At 39.5% G+C, this 13,304-nt stretch overlaps 1 long non-coding RNA gene across 3 annotated transcripts in view; it reads right to left on the reverse strand.

The window, feature by feature from the left end:
* LOC106008091 (uncharacterized) overlaps positions 1-13,304 on the reverse strand; it is a 94,048-nt gene that overhangs the window by 38,434 nt on the left and 42,310 nt on the right. Inside the window, exon 1 of one of the 3 annotated variants that reach the window (XR_002390724.2) lies at positions 12,254-12,521. The exons of the other annotated variants lie outside the window; for them this stretch is intronic. This is a non-coding gene — a long non-coding RNA (uncharacterized LOC106008091). Of the gene's footprint in view, positions 1-12,253; positions 12,522-13,304 lie in introns of those variants that run through there. 3 annotated transcript variants of the gene reach the window in all.

Genomic DNA, 13,304 nt, shown 5'->3' on the forward strand with positions numbered 1-13,304 from the left:
GCAAGGGATGCAGGAATGGAGGTAAAGATTTGAGAGTTAGGGAAATAGAAACTGTAAAGAATGCAGAAGAGGGTTGGGTATGACCTTCTTTGGGAGTATTTAGAATAAAAAAACGTGAATCTGAGGAGAAAGGGCAATTAGAATTACTCAGGAACTGTCAACCAGATACTGGGTAAGTAATGGCATCGTTGAAACAGTGTTCTACTGAGGTGAGAAGTAAGCAGAGCCCTAACAGACAAAAGCAGTTCAAAAGTTGCAGATGAATCCCCACCGGAAGGCATTAGAAAGGCAGACTATAAGGAACCCAGCATCTTCCCAATTTTCTCCCTCAAGACATTTGCCCATCATAAATAGCATCAACAGAAAGTCAGAACAGCTGAACAGGGCTTTCAGCAGTCTGCTGGGAATGGAGAGACAGAAGCTAGACCTTGAGGCTGTATCAGAAAAGAAAAGAAGAGAATTCAACCCAACAGCCTGGTCAGCTTTTCCTTTGAAGGCACTTGTGAATCTTAAACAACACAGGCTTTAAGGTGGAGAAACTAAGCAGAAGGAGCCTGGTAAGGGACTGAAAATATCATCAGAACCACTGTCTGCCTCACTGCATGTGGAAGAGGGGAACCAGAGGTCAGGGCCTGCTAAGGAAGAGTGGCTGAGGTGAACGAGGACGGCTGAGAGACCTTGTTAATAATAAAACCCAGCTTCAGACTGAGTTAAGGTGCTCTTAACTCCTGGTAAGGAAGCTAAAGAGGTCATCCCTGGAAAAAGATAATATCATATACAAAGCCTGACATTCAGCCAAACATTAAGAGTCATGTCAAGCGAACTCAGCAAAGCTGGCTGGGTGTGGTGGTGCAGGCCTGTAATCCCAGCACTCAGGAGGCTGAGGCAGGAGGATCACTGCACATGTGAGGCCAGCCTGGGCTCCATAGTGTGTTCAAGACCAGCGTAAACTACATGGCAAGAGATCCTGTCTCAAAAAAAAAAGGAAAAAAAGTCCATAAAAATGGATACAAAGGTGGTCTGAACATAAGTGTTACCAGACATGGACTACAGTCAATACGATCAATAAAATAGATCACAAAATGGAGAATTTTATGAGAACTGGAATCCTTCAGAAAATAACCAAGGCTACTGTAGCTTTCCACAAGAGCTCACTGTGTTTCCCAGGCGTAGCGTGCACTTTTATCTTTCCTCTCATCCTCTCTTTCTATTTATAAGGCTCAAGCTCGCTCTGTAGAGCCGGTTTCTTTCCCACTTGCCACTTCTACTTTTTTGAATAAACTTGGGCTCTGTTTTTTGCTCGTTTCACTCTATTCTTTGTTCGAGACAAGAAGAACCTGGAGTCCATCTCTAGAAGGAGAGTCAAGCAACCCTGAACCCGCTAATGTGTAGTTGGCAAGCCATGTTTTAGAAGGAAGCTACCTGATAACAGTCTCACCTTGTCACTAAATTGCCCAGGTTGGGCTTGCATTTGCCATCCTCCTGCCTCAGCCTCCCAGAGTGCTGGGGTTCGGGGTAGGAGCCACCAGGCCCCTCCCTTTGAGTTGTGATAAGATCAGCTCCCAAGGCTGCATCCTAGGGGCCTTATAAGAGGGTGAGAACCAGGAGCCGGCCAGTCAGAGGTGTTCACTGCACCACTGGTCCCTTGCCATGTGACACCCGTTGGAGCCTCTGAAGGTTCTTACAGGAGGAAAGACATTGAGTGGGGACCTTAGGCCTCCAAAACTATTTCAACACTAAACTTTGGCTCACAGTTTTAGAGTTTCCCGTTCATGATCAATTAGCCCTTTCACTTTGGGCCTCTCGTGAGGCGGCACAACATGGTGGAAATCAATGGTGGTGTAAAACTGCTTAGCCCTTGGCGAGAAGCAGATCCTGGGGTCCCACAATTCCCTTTAAGGACACAGCCGCAGTGACCTGAAGGCCTCCCACTAGGCCCCTGTCTTACGAGGTCTCCAGAGCACCATGGGCTGGGAAACAACCCCTGAACACAGGGGCCTCTTGGAAACACTTGTTCAAACAACAACAGTGCTTATGAAGATGGCTACAGGGACGCCAAGCTGTGTAGTTTTATTGGGTCATTATTATACATGCAGGCTGTTGACTGAAACATTGTTATGTAGTGCATGACTGTATTTGAAGATCATAGTTGAGAAGTATTCAAAACTGACAAATTCATCAATCTAAAACTTGAAACTCGCAAATTCCAACCAGGGTAAATTCAAAGACCACACCTAGGCCACTATAGTAAAGCTGCTAAAAGCAAAATACAAAGAAAAAAATTTTAAAGCAACATATTAACCTTAAAGAAGCTACGAAAAGATGCGAAAATATCCTTCAAATTTTAAGGGAAAACAAAAACATTTTTAGATACATGGAAAAATGAAAGAATATATTAAAAGAAGTATTGGAGGAAGTGTTTGAGACAGGAAATGATATCAGACGGAGACACAGTAATCTAGGAAAGACTGGAAATTAATGAAAAGGGTCAATGTATGGGTGAAATTAAATGAATTATCAAGAAAAAATGTTTCTTGTTCCACTAGATGCTCCCACCAGGACATTCTGCCTCACCACATGCCTAAAAGCTGTGGAGCCAAGCAACCATGTACTGAAACCTCTGAAATCATGAGCCAAACTAACCTTTCCTCCTTTGGGTTGATTTTCTCAGATATTTTGCCAATGGAAAGCCAACACATCCAATATCACATTATTAAGCAATATGCGGCCAATGAATCTGTGGGACAAATATGTAATCTCAGTGGATTCGTAACATGTTTTAACTGAATGATAATGAAAATATTACATAGCAAAACATGTGGAATTCAGTTACAACCATGTATAGAGGAAAATGTATAGCCTTAACATGAATAGATTAGAAAAGAGGACTGAAAGTTATGATCCATCTAACTCAAAAATTAGGAAAAATATCTCAAACCGAAAGAAAGCACAAGGAAAGAAATAATAAAGAGAAGAGTGGCAGAGGAAAATTGGCAGTGATGGGCTGCAAAATCTGGAATTCAAACACTGGAAAATAACTTGGTGAAGAAAAAGAGAGAAGTAGAGAACTGCGAACTGCTGAGAACTGGGAAGGAACTGATAAGAAAACTAGAGGTTCAGAGATGTTGGAGAGACAGTCCATGATGCAGAGACAAAAGCAAAACAACCTAGGCTCGCTCCCCAACTCGTGACTTGGAGAGAAGGGAACTGGGCCCCCCACAAACAAGGTAAGTGCCCAGAGCGGGGAGCCCCAGGGAGAAAAGGCAGAAAAGCCCTTGGCTGTTGTGAACTGCAAGAGCAGTGCCAGGGTTGGATGCAAGGGGACTCCTCCACACACAAGCAATAGCTGGGGAGGAACTGCAGGGCAAGTGCTCAGCATATCACCAGAGTGCTGAATCAGGCACCATTCTGGGAAGCGGTTGATTACTTAAATCTGAGAATCAGAACAACTGAAAAACAACTTCACTTCAGAGTTCCTGGCATTACCACCAGCCCCTCTCCCTGCCCAGGACTGGGTGAGAGGCAGCCACAGGAGATAGTTTGGACAGGGAGTGGGCTAGAAAGAGATCCCCTGAGAAGTTTAAACTCTCAGTGGGAATGACACAGTCCCTGCACCCCATGGTGAGAATCCAGGTGTGGCTGAGTTGTCATTAGAAACAGCTGGGTTTGAAAGAGCTGGCATTAAATATGTAAACCCTTGCCTTGCTGCCTACAGATCAGATCTGAGGTCTGATTGCCTTCCCCAGCTACCAGTGTGAGCATGGACATATCCAAGCAGGGACACTGGCACAGCCAGGGCTAACCAGGGGTGCCTCTGGAATAGTGGGTTCACCTCGCAACCTACAGCCCATAAGGTTAGACAAAGAAAACCACGTCATGCTGGATTCCAAAACTGCAGATCCTGGAAGGACACCACTCATTCAAAAATACAGAGATGTTTTCTTCTGTTTTTGGAAAGAAGCAGAGAAATTATGTAAGAATTGGAAGTTAAATAATATTCTTTTGAGTAATCAATGAATCAAAGAAGAAATTAGTCTCTTTAATCAAACAATAATATCAATACCACATACCAGAACACATGAGACACAAGGAAAGCAGTCCTAAGAAGGAAATTTATAGCTCTGAATTTATATTTATCATTTATATTCTATATTTATCAGAATAACAGAGAACATCTAAATAAATAACCTAATTATGCACCTAATTAGGAAAGTCTGAGAGAAAAAAAACAGTCCTATTCAAAGCAGGTGCAAGGAAAGACATTGTAAAGATCAAAGCAGAAATTAATGAACCTGAGAATAAAACAAAACAAAACAAACAAAAAACAAAGAATCAATGAATCAAAGAGCCGGTTCTTTGAAAGAATAAACAAAAGAGACAAACCCTTAGCCAATCTTACAAAGAAAAGGAAAAAAAGAAAAAAAAGACCCAAATCAATGCGGTTAGAAATGAAACAGGCAGGACCAGGGGGAGTTAGCTCAGTGGTGCTGCCGCCTGCCTCACAAGGGCAAGGTTCTGAGTTCAATCCCCAGTACCAAAAAAAAAAAAAAAAGAAATGAAAAAGGCAAAATCATAAAGGACTCTGCCTAAATCCAGATTATTAGTAACTACTTTGAAAACCTGCACTCTAATAAAATGAATTCAGAAGAAATGGATAGATTCCTATACACATATGAACTAGCAAAATTGAAGCAAGAAGATATAAAAATCTGAAATAATCCATCATCTGGCAATGAGATGAAGAAATAATGAAAAATAATAACTACCAACTAAGAAAAGCCCAGGTCCCAGTGGATTGACTGCAGAATTCTATAAGAATTTTAGATAAGAACTAATGCTAATATTCTTCAAACTCTTGAATGAAATAAAAAGAGGATTACTTCCAAAGTCATTCCTGGAAGCTAGCATTACCCTGATTCCAAAATAGAAAAAGACCCAATCAAAAAACTAGAACTACAGGTCAATCTCTTTAATGAACAGAGATGCAAAAATCCTCAATAAGATACTGGCAAATAGAATGCAACAAATTATTAGATAAATCATACAGGGGGCTTTGGGGGGGGAATGGGTTAAATTAAATTTATTTTAAAAAATTAAAAATAAATAAATAGGGCCGGGGATTTAGCTCAGTGGTTTTGCCGCCTGCTGTGCAAGCGCAAGGACCCGAGTTCGATCCCCAGTACCAATCAATCAATCAATCAATCATACATCATGACCGAGTAGGATTAATCCTAGGGATTCAGGGAAGGCTCTATATATGCAAATTAATAAATGTAGTATATCACATAAACAGAAGCAAGGACAAAAATCACACATTCATCTCAATGGATGCAGAAAAAGCCTTTGACAAAACCTAACATCCATTCATGATAGATCCCTGAAGAAAATAGGTATAGAAGAAAGAAAATTGGTATAGAAGGACTTTATCTCAATTTCATAAAAGCTATTTTGTAACAGACCAATGGTCAACATCATATTAAATGGGGAAAAGCTGAAATCTTTCCCTCTAAAATCGAGAACACTACTGTCCAATATAGGTCTCAAAACATTAGCCAGAGCAATCAGACAAGAGAAAGAAATAAAGGGGATATGGATAGGAGAGGAAAAAGTCAGAATATCATTATTTACAGATGACATGATCCTCTACTTACCAGACCCAAAAAATTCCAGCAAAGGACACCAAGAATTAATAACCAAATTCATGAGTGCAGCAGGATACAGTCAACATTCAAAAAATTAACAGTATTTCTGTACACCAATAATAATAAACTCATCAAGAGAGAAATTAGAGAAGCAATACCTTTCATAATAACATTAAGAAACATTAAATACTTAGAATTAACATAACTAAGGAAGTGAAAGACCTCTATAACAAAGACTACAGTAACCTGAAAAAGGAGGCCGAAGACAATATCAAGAAACAGAAAGATGTCCTCTGTTCCTAGACAGGCAGAGCCAATATAATCAAAATGGCCACACTTCCAAAACTGATACACAGATCTCACACAATCCCAATCAAAATACCAATAGCATACCTCACAGAACTAGAAAAAATAATTCCAAAATTCACATGGAACAGGAAGAGATCTAGAATAGCAAAAGCAACCCTGGGTAATAAGAGCAGGGCAGGAAGCATCACAATCCTGGACTTCAATTTATACTACAAAGCTATAGTGATAAAAACAGCATGGTTCTGGGGAAAAAAAGGCATGTAGATCAATATAACAGAATAGAGGATGCAGAAACAACTTCAGGCACATCCAGTCACTTGATCTTTGACTAATGGGACAAATCTTTCACTGGAGGAAGATAGACTCTTTGACAAATGGTGCTGCGAAAACAGGCGATGTGCATATGGAAGATTGAATCTAGACCCATATCTCTCAACGTGCATTGAACTAAAATCAAAATGGATCAGAGATCTAAATGTTAAAACAAAAACAATCTGCTGGAAGATAAAATAGGTAAAACTCTTGAAGGCAAGATATAAGCAAAGACTTCTGAACAGAACCCCAAGAAGTAAGAAGAATCAACAAATGGGATCATATCAAATTAAAATGCTTGTGCATAGCAAAGGAAACAACCAACAGAATGAAGAGACAACCTATAGAATGAAAAAATTTTTTTTGCCAGCTACTCCTTAGACAAAGGACTAATATCTAGAATATATAAAGAACTAAAAAAATTAGACCTCCCATAACAAAAGCCCCAATCAAAAAATGGGCAACTGAAAAAAAAAATGGGCAACTGAAATGAACAGACACTTCTCAAAAGAAGAAATACAAATGGCCAATAAATACATGAAAAAAAGTTCAATATCTCTGGTCACTAGAGAAATGCAAATTAAAACAACATTGAGATTACATCTTACTCCAGAAAGAATGGCTATCATCAGAAAATCAGGTAACAATAATGCTGGTGAGGCTGTGCAGAAAAAAAGGAGCCCTTCTACATTTTTGGTGGAAATGTAAACTAGTACAACCATTTAGAAATCAATATGGAGATTCCTCAAAAACTAAAATGGATAAAGAAAATGTAGTATTTATATACAATGGAGTATGACTCTGCTATAAAGAAGAATAAAGTTAGGGCCAGGGATTTCGCTCAGTGGTTCCAGCACCTGCCTTGCAAGTGCAAGGTCCTGAGTTTGATCCCTGGTACCAAAAAAAAAAAGGATTAAGTTGAGTCATTTGGAGGAAAATGGATACCCCTGGAGACCACAATATAAACTGAAATACGCCAGACACACAACCCTAAATATCACATGGTTCCTTTACATGAGGAATCCAAAATATAAGTAAAGAGAAAAACAAAAGACAGATAATAGGAAATAGCAAGATAAATCTTTTGCATATGGGAAAAGGGACCAAGAGGTAAAGGAAGTGAGAGGGGGGAAAGGAAAGGGGCAGAAAAAGAAGAAGTGAATCGAAATGTGTGGTGTACATGTGCCAACTCCCACAAGAAGTGTGATCATTGTGGACTAATACACATGCACCAATTTTTTAAAAAGCTATGTTGAATAAGAAAGCCAGAAAAAATTGCAAAACAGAGTATAAACATAGGAATCGAAAATGAACTAGAAAAACATCTGCAAAGGCAAGACTGATGAAGAGGAGAAGGAGGAGCAGAAGAAGGAAGAGAAGGAAGTAAAGGAGGAGGAGGAGGAGGAACTATATAAGAAATCAAAGTAAGGACCTCACTGCAGATTTTGTGATGTTATAGGCATTAAAACATAGTAAGGAGATACTACATTACAAACATCTTTTTGTCATTATAACTTTTAAGATATGGATGAAATAATTTCTAGAAAAACATGACTTAAAACCAATAAAAGAAATACAAAGTATGAATGGTCTGTTTTCTATTAAAACAGACTGAATTTGTTTAATAGACTTGGTCTGGCATGCATGAGGCCCTGGGTTGAGTCCCAGTGCTGGGAAAACAAACAAACAAACACCTGAATCTGTTATAAACCTTCTGGAAAGGAGTTTCTGACCTATGCAATTTCATGACCACCAGCTTTTCTAGACATAAAAAAAGAGGGCGTACTTCTTAACTTGTTTCATGAAGCAATATAATCTTGATGATAAAATCTGACAAGAAGGTAAAAGAAAATAATATTATAAGATAATTTCTCTTATGACTACAGTTACAAAAGTCCTTAACAAAACATTAGGATGTTAATTCAGTGATGTGTAAGACATGAATATTACAGTTAAATTAATTTCTTATCCCAGAAATTCAAGGTTTGCTGAATAAGAAAACATCAATAGGAACAAATCTCTGCATTAATAGAATAAAAGAAAAATATAATCATTTCTAGATATAGAAAAAGCATTTGATGAAATGTATTACAAATTGATGATAAATAGGAATTTCCTTAATCAAATTTTAAGACAACTTATAGTCAGCATAGTATTTAATCATCCAACATTGCCATCCTTCCTCCAATATTGAAAATGAGACAAGGATGCCCCCATTACCAATTTTATTCAACATTATACCACAGGTAGAGAATAAAATGTGTAAGTATTGAGAAAGAAGAAAACAAAACTGCCATATTTTTTTCAAGCATCAAATAGAATTGGCTGGGGTATAGGTCTGTGGTAGAGCACATACTTAGTATGTTTGAGGTCCTGGGTTCAATCTCAAATACTAAAAGAAGACGAAGAAAGAAGAAAGAAAGGAAGAAAGAAAGAAAGAAAGAAAGAAAGAAGAAATCAAATAGAACCTACAGATAAATAATTAATATATAAATTCAGCCAATTTGCTGGCTATAAGATCATAAATTAAAATCAATTATATTTTTAAATATTCACAACAAGTAATTAGAAAATTAAATCTAAAAGTTGATGCCATTTATAGTAACATTTTAAAATCAAATATTTTAGTAATAAATCTAACAAAACATGCAAGATCTCTATACAGAAACTATAAATATTATATAGAAGCATTAAAAATCAATAAATCTAAGAATATAACACAACTGTGGACTAGAACACATATTTTTAAAATTATTATCTATTGGTACATTTCTGACACACATAATGATCACATTCCTCACAGGGAATTTGTACCTGGACATGATATATCTTAATTCTTTTTTCCCATCCCCCTCCTCCTTCAACCCTTTTTACCCTCCCTATGTACAAAACTTTGTTTCCTTGTTTTACTTCCATTCTTCTTTTATCCTTTTTCCCTTCCTTCCCTTCCCTTGCCCTCTCCCTTGTTCCCTTCCTATTTGAACATTTTCTTCCTATTTCCCAATATCTATCCTCCATTTTGCTCCTTATTTACCCTTTGGGTTTCTCACACAAGAGAAACAATGCTATGTTTATACTGGAGAGGAGCACAGAATATTTTTTATTTATTTTTTATTTTTTTATGTTTTGGTACCAGAGATCGAACTCGGGTCCTTGCGTTTGCCAGGCAGGAGGTGGAACCACTGAGATAAATCCCCCGACCCACAGAATATTTTTAAAATATCAACTTCCTCCCAAACTGATATATAGTATTGTAACAATAATAATTTTCACTCAAATGGATGAGCCTGAGGACATTACACTAAGCAAAACCATGTAATCCTCAAAAATATCCTGGCAGGTTTGTTTAGTTTATTTTACTATGTTTACATGTGGAAATGGATGAGCTGAAGCTGAATTTAAATTATATATGGAAATACAAAGTGCCAAAAGTAGACGGAACAAGCTCTTTTTTTCAAGAGTAGGAAAAATGTATTGAAAGAAAGCTTCTGTCTAAGAAAGACAGAAGGGGGACTGGAAAGTGGGTTGCCCCAAGACAGAACCATCTTGAACAGAAAGGCTGAATAACTCGCACAGTTAATCACAAGTTATTATAATGCTGGGTGATAGGTCCGTGTGGTATTGGTCCAAGGAGAGATGACCAGATCTATGTACCAGAAGAGAGGACAGACACTAGACTAACACTTGATTGACAACCAAGAGGATACGGTAGTGTGAGAGACAGGATCATCTACCTACTGAGTTGTTTTGGGCCAGTGGATATATACAAGGAGAAAAAAATCTCATCTCATCTCCTCAAAATCATTTTTTAAAAATCCAGCTTCATTGTAGATCTAAAATGTGAAAAGTAAAACAATTACACTTTGAAATGACAACATGGGAAAATATACGCAAAGGCTTCTTAATCAGGACATGGAAAACATTTATAAATTACAATACATTAAAAATGAAGAATTTCTGGTTCATGAAAAGATACCATTTTAAAAGAGTGAAAAAGCCAAGCCACCGATTGAAGGAAGAGATATGTAATGTATATTTCCAACAAAGGACTCATTCGGAATGAAGAAAGAAATCCTTAGCTTACTGAGAAATGAAGCAGGAAAAAAAAATCCCTGAAAAATCCTTCACACATACATCGCCAGATAATATCCAAATGGCCATGACCTCATTATTCATAAGGAAAATAAAAATATTCAACCACAATTAAATACTGCTTTTTAAACAACCAGAAAGGCTAACAGTAAAACAATTGTTGGTGAGGGTGTGCAGCTAGACACCTCATACACAGCTGTGGAGTACACAAATTGGCACAGCTTCAGAAAATCTTTGACAATACAGTAATACCTTGGTTCACAAATGTTTCTGTTTTCAAACAGTTTGGTTCATGAACAGAAGTGTTTTGGCAAAATTTTGCTACCATTTATGAACTCCACATCTGGTGATGAACACGACTGTGGCCATTTTCCCTGCAGGAACATGAACTCAGCTGTCTTCCCCATTCTGACATGGGGTGGTGGCTTCCTCTAGTCAAGATCATGGTTACACAGTTGCTGTGAAGCTTTTGTGTGTGTGTGTGTGTGTGTGTGTGTGTGTGTGTGTGTGTGTTTGGTTTTTTTTGGTACCGGGCATCAAATGAGGGACCTTGCACTTACAAGGCAGGCGCTGGAAGCACTGAGCTAAATCCCTGGCCCTTTTGTGTGCTTTTTAATACATATAATACTGTACAATATTATTCAGTCCAGCACGGCTCCAAAGAAAGTGCAGAGTGAGCATGGTGATGAAAAGAAAGTGCAGAACCGTGATGAAGGTGACAAGAAAGTGCACAGCAAGAATGGTCAGAAGGTTTTGAAGAAAATAACCATTGAAGTGAAGAAGGAAACTGCAGAAAAGCATGAGTGTGGTATTCGTGTGACTGATCTGGCCTCGGAGTAAGATGGCTAAGTTGACAATCTCCACTATTTAGAAGAACAAGGATGCCATCAAAGGAGCTGATGTGGGGAAAGGAGTAACGATGTTAACCAAGCAGAGGACACAAGCGCTGGAAGAGGTAGAAAAACTTTTGTTAGAGTGGCTGAGTGAGAAACAGCTGGCAGGTGATAGTGTTAGTGAAACTATGATTTGTGAAAAAGCCAGAAAATTGCACAGTGATTGACTGTAAGAAGACCCTCTCCAAGTGCAACAAGCGATGAATTTAGAGCCAGTAGAGGCTGGTTTGATAAATTCCACAAGAAAAGTGGCCTCCACAGTGTGATAAACAAATGGTGAGCCTTCCGGTTCTGAGAAGGCTGCTGCAGAAGCCTACAAGAAAGAATTTGCAGAATTCATGAAGGCAGAAGGATACATCGCTCAACAAGTATTCAACTGAGAGGAAACAGGGCTCTTCTGGAAGAGGAGGTGGAACAGAAGCTATATCATTCAGGAGGAAAAGGCATCGTGGGAGCACAAGCCCATGAAGGACAGATTGAGCCTTGTGCTGAGTGCGAATGCAAGTGCTGATCTGAAGATTAAGCCACTCCTGGTGTCCCATTCCCAGATCCCCCGGCACTCAACAAGAATGCGAACAAGACCAGACAGCCTGTAGTGTGCAGGGCCACCATGAAAGTTTGGATTACAGGCAACTGTGCATGGAATGGCTGCACGAGGTGTTCGCACGCACTGTTAAGAAATATCTCCCTGACAACCAACTGCCTGAAAGGAGCCTTGTTCCGACAGACAGAGCCCGGCACACCTCCAGCCTTGGTGGACGATGAGCGCACTGGGTCAAGTTCCTCTCCCCAAGGCGACACCTCTTCTGCAGCCCCTGGACCAGCAAGTGATCTGTACCTTCAAGAAGCTGCCCACAAAGGCGCTCTTCACCAAGGGTTTTCTTGTCACTGAAGAAACGCCCTGGGCTCTGAAAGAGTTCTGGAAGAGACATTTCAGTGTCCTCCACTGCATCAGCCTCACTGACAAAGCCTGGGAAGAGGTCACCTACCAGACCCTAAACTCACCTGGAGAAAACTGCACGGAGTGTGTCACTGAGCGTGACTGTGAAGGCTCTGAGGCACAGGCAGTGGAGGAGGTTGTGTCATGAGCGGGAGTCTGGGCCTGGAGACCGATGGTGCAGACCGAGGAGCTTGTTGAGGACCAGAAGGAGGAGCTGATGATGGAAGAATTCGCTGAACTTGAGCGAGCAGCGGAAGGCGCTTGTTGAGGAGCATCCACTGAGGCGAGGAAGACAGGCACGGGTTAGCAATGATGTGATCAGACCCACGATGGAAAGTGGAACGAGGGCCAGGGTTTCTTTGAGAAGCACCATGTTGAAATGACTAATGAACGGAGTATTGACTCTGATGAATGATAACGTGGTCTCTCATTTCCAGAGGGTTACGCAGCATGGGAAAAAACAAGTGGCATTGGACAGCTTTTCATCAACATGGACCCTGCAGCTAAGAGACGAGGAAGAGAGGAACCCCCAGAGGAGATCTCCCCATGGCCTCACAGAGGGGACTCTCCCTCCAAATAACCTCCTCCCACCCACCTCCCTGTCCTGCACGCCAGAAGTCACCTCATGCAAGGTGAAGGTTCCCTTCTTCATACTGCACTGTACTGAACTTTGTTTCCTATTTTTGTGGTTTAAAAAATTCACATGGTTGAGGCCAGATTAACCTTATTCATAGTTAACCTTATGGGGAAACTTGATTTGGTTCACAAAACAATTCAGTTCATGATCAGAATTGTGGAACGAATTAAGTTTGTGAACTGAAGCACCACTTCTACTAAAGCTGAACTATATACATAACTGTGACTCACCAATTCCACTAAGTATTCAAAAGAAAGGTATACATGTATACTTAAAGGCACATTAAAGACATTCATAGATGTATTATTCACAATCAAAAGCTAACATACCCCAAATATCCCTCAACATTTATAATTTCTAAATAAATTAAAACAAATTTGCCTGCTTAAATATTATAAAGCACTGAAAATTAATGAAATATTGCTCATTAAGTGCAATGATCCAGTCACAAAACAACAAAGGAAACAAATACTGTATGA

Source organism: Heterocephalus glaber, unplaced genomic scaffold (genome assembly GCF_053883595.1).
Source record: "Heterocephalus glaber isolate CG9 unplaced genomic scaffold, H.glaber_assembly_v1.0 deba00000613, whole genome shotgun sequence".
In the NCBI taxonomy this organism is placed as follows: Eukaryota; Metazoa; Chordata; class Mammalia; order Rodentia; family Bathyergidae; genus Heterocephalus; species Heterocephalus glaber.